The following is a 3,696-nucleotide window of genomic DNA, read 5'->3' on the forward strand; positions in this document are numbered from 1 at the left end:
CCCTGGTTCACATCATTCTCCTGCCTCAGCCTCCGGAGTAGCTGGGACTACAGGTGTCTGCCACCATGCCCAGCTAATTTTTTGTATTTTTAGTAGAGACCGGGTTTCACCGTGTTAGCCAGGGTGGTCTCGATCTCCTGACCTCGTGATCCGCCCACCTCAGCCTCCCAAAGTGCTGGGATTACAGACGTGAGCCACCGCACCCAGCCACAATAAATTATTTTAAAATTAAAGCATGTACATTGTTTTTTAAGATATAAAGCTGTTGCACACTTAATAGACTACAGTGTAATGTAAACATAACTTATATGCACAAGGAAACCAAAAAATTTGTGTGACTTGCTTTATTGAGGTATTTGCTTTATTGCGGTGGTCTGGAGCCGAACCAGGAATATCTCTGAGGTGTGACTGTTCTCTCAGCTTCATCAGGTATAAAGTGGAAAGAGTTTTATTCATGAAGTCACTGAATGAACCATTGCTTGCATTAGAGGAAGATACAGAAGTAGAGTGTTTAGCTTTTTTCTTGAGGTCTTCGTGTATTGCTAAGGCTTGCTTTCTCTGTAATTTTGAGAAAGCTTGCTCCTGATCACTTCAGACATTTAACTTGAGAAAATCTTGTATAAACTAACATTGCTTCTGAGTTATTCTGCTGTCATTTCCCTATTTACTAATAGCATTTGAATTAATTCACATTAGAGAAATATGCTTTGTAGCAGAACTCATCTTTAGTCTCTTTTAAAAAGCTATTTTATTGAGTACCATCTTAATCAGTGATTGTGAAAGCCAAATATTTGATTTGATCTTTGCCTCAAGACTGAATTCTATACAGGCTTTGTAGCTCAAAGATTTCAGTTTTACATTAAGCACTTGCCTCTTCCTCTGCAAATCCCTGACTTTCTTTATTTATTTTATTCTTGATTATAAATTGATCATTATTTTCTACATTCATCCTTTTCATGTGATAATTTGTTAAATACAACTAACAGTGTTACAATACAACACACTTGTAATAGTCCATTTTCCCACTAGAGCTGTTAGCTCTTGTGGTATATTATCTACCTTCTGGGATAGCTGATAATTTCACTGATCATTTCACCACTGTATAATATAAGTTGCTGATCTTTTAGCCTCCAATAACGTTCCTTGCCTCCTTCCACCCAGCTCCTAAGGCTTTGTCATATATTTTAGGCTTTTTGGTAAGGCAGCACCCCACTTCTGGTGTCTACTCGTGGCAGCTTGAATAAGCCAAATTATGCTGTGGTAATAAACAATGCAAGATCTCAGTGGCTTTAAAAACACTGTGTGGCTGGGCGCGGTGGCTCACGCGTGTAGTTCTAGCACTTTGGGAGGTCGAGGCGGGTGAATCACCTGTGGTCAGGGGTTCAAGACCAGCCTGACCAACATGGTGAAACCCTGCCTCTACTAAAAATACAAAAAAGCTGGGCGTAGTGGTGGGTGCCTGTAGTCCCAGCTATTCAGGAGTCTGAGATAGGAGAATCGCTTGAACCCGGGAGGCAGAGGTTGCAGTGAGCCGAGCCTGGGTGACAGAGTGAGACTCTGACTCAAAACAAAACAAAACAAAAACACCAAGAAAATACACTACGTCTATCCAGTAGGTCGTCTTAGTTGTTAGGGGACCAGAGAGAGAGCAACCATCACCTGAAAGATTGCTAGCCACTATGCCAGAAGGAAAAGAGATCTGAAGGATTTCATATTGGTTAGTAAATGCCCTGCCTCTCCCTGTCACTTCTCATAATATGCTGACCAGAAGTAGTCACAAGACCCCATCCAACTACAGGGAATAGGAGTTGTGGGCGTGGTTTAAAAAGTGTAGCCTAGGCTGGGTGCAGTGGCTCACACGTGTAATCCCAGCACTTTGGGAGGCTGAGGTAGGAGAATTGCTTGAACCCGGGAGGTGGAGTTTGCAGTGAGCTGAGATTGTGCCACTGCACTCTAGCCTGGGTGACAGAGCAAGACTCTGTCTCAAAAAAAAAAAAAAAAAAAAAAAAATTAGCTGGCCATGGTGGTGTGTATAGCTCCAGCTACTCCAGAGGCTGAGACAGGAGAATTGCTTGAACCCAGGAGGCGTAGTTGCAGTAAGCCGAGATTGCACCATGCACTCCAGCTTGGGCGACAGAGCAAGACTCCGTCTCCAAAAAAAAAAAAAAAAGGTGTAGCCTACCATGTGCCCGGAAAGCCGAGAGTCAGAAATATTTGGAAAATGAATTAATGATTACTCTTTATTTTTTTTCTTTGTCTTTCTGGTTTTTGTTTAACTTCTAGCTTTTGCTAGCTAATTGAATTTTAAATCACTCCTCCCTTACTTAATTTGAGATAATTAATGTGAGTTTATTTAAATGATACTCATAGTAGTTCACATTATTTCCATGGGTGAGAAGTTTTGGCACATGTAGAATAAGGTTGCTAGGATTTTCCTACTTAAAATATGAGGGATGAAACTAGTACAAAAAGATAAGCAGTTAAAAGAATAGTTGAGTTTAAATTATTTCAAGGTGTCATTTGTCATAGTAGAAATAGACCGTGAGCTTTGGAGTCAGGCAGGCCTGTAGTCAAATACTACGTCTGTCATTTGATAGACTTGTGATCTTAGACAAATTATGTTGCCTCTCTGAGCCACAATTTTACCATTTATAAGTACAAGAAAGTATGAAGGTATTATTCAGATGTCAGGTAAAACATGGTAGCACTTATTACCACAAATTCCTGAAATTCCATTAAAGCTAAAGTAAAATAATTTTTTTAAAAAAAGAATAAATTCACAAGGAAAAAGAAAATGGAAGAGAAGACAAAGGACTAGTGTAGGAGTGATAGAAATAATTGTGAACTACTCATAGTCATAATATTAGTCATAAATACTGATTTTTTTCAAAGTTGTGATATAACTATATTGGGAACATGAGGGAAGAGTTGGGAACAATAAGGTAAAAAAACTAGAGAGCCAGGCGCGGTGGCTCACGCCTGTAACCCCAGCACTTTGGGAGGCTGAGGTGGGCGGATCACGAGGTCAGGAGATCAAGACCATCCTGGCTAACACGTGAAACCCCATGTCTACTAAAAATACAAAAAATTAGCTAGGGGTGGTGGCGGGCGCCTATAGTCCCAGCTACTCGGGAGGCTGAGGCAGGAGAATGGCGTGAACCTGGGAGGCAGAGCTTGCAGTGAGCCGAGATCACGCCACTGCACTCCAGCCTGGGTGACTGAGCGAGACTCTGGCTCAAAAAAAAGGAAAACTAGAGAGAGACAAGGTAATATCTGAAATTGAAATAAAAAGTCCAGAAACAGAAATATAATCAAATTATGTAGAAATATGGAATTAAATGGAGAGAGGGGCAGCTAAAACAGCCTTATTGCCTCCAGGGAATGGGACTGAGATAAATTGGAGTACGGCCAATACATTTGAATTGTGAAACTATGAATTTTTAAAATGATTATTTTGATAAAAATTGAATTTAAAAACCAGTCCCACCAGCCTGGGTAACATAGGGAGACCCCATCTCTAAAATTTTTTTTTTTAATTAGCTGGGTGTGGTGGCACATGCCTGTGGTCCTAGCTGTTTAGGAGGCTGAGGTGGAAGGATCACTTGAGCCCAGAAGGTTGAGGCTGCAGTGAGCCATGATTGTACCACTGGACTCCAGCCTGGGCAACGGAGTGAGACCCTGTCTTCCCCCCCCCCC

The 3,696-nt window shown here is 41.3% G+C and overlaps 1 protein-coding gene across 1 annotated transcript in view; it reads left to right on the top strand.

Moving 5' to 3' along the window:
* Window positions 1-367: 367 nt before the first annotated feature.
* Window positions 368-3,696, top strand: part of ZNF652 (zinc finger protein 652) — a 30,815-nt gene continuing 27,486 nt past the window's right edge. Inside the window, exon 1 of the mRNA XM_011999305.1 lies at window positions 368-402. The gene's annotated coding sequence lies outside the window, so the exon portion shown is untranslated. The remainder of the gene's footprint in view (window positions 403-3,696) is intronic.

This window comes from Mandrillus leucophaeus, unplaced genomic scaffold (assembly GCF_000951045.1).
Source record: "Mandrillus leucophaeus isolate KB7577 unplaced genomic scaffold, Mleu.le_1.0 Scaffold59, whole genome shotgun sequence".
Classification (NCBI taxonomy): domain Eukaryota; kingdom Metazoa; phylum Chordata; class Mammalia; order Primates; family Cercopithecidae; genus Mandrillus; species Mandrillus leucophaeus.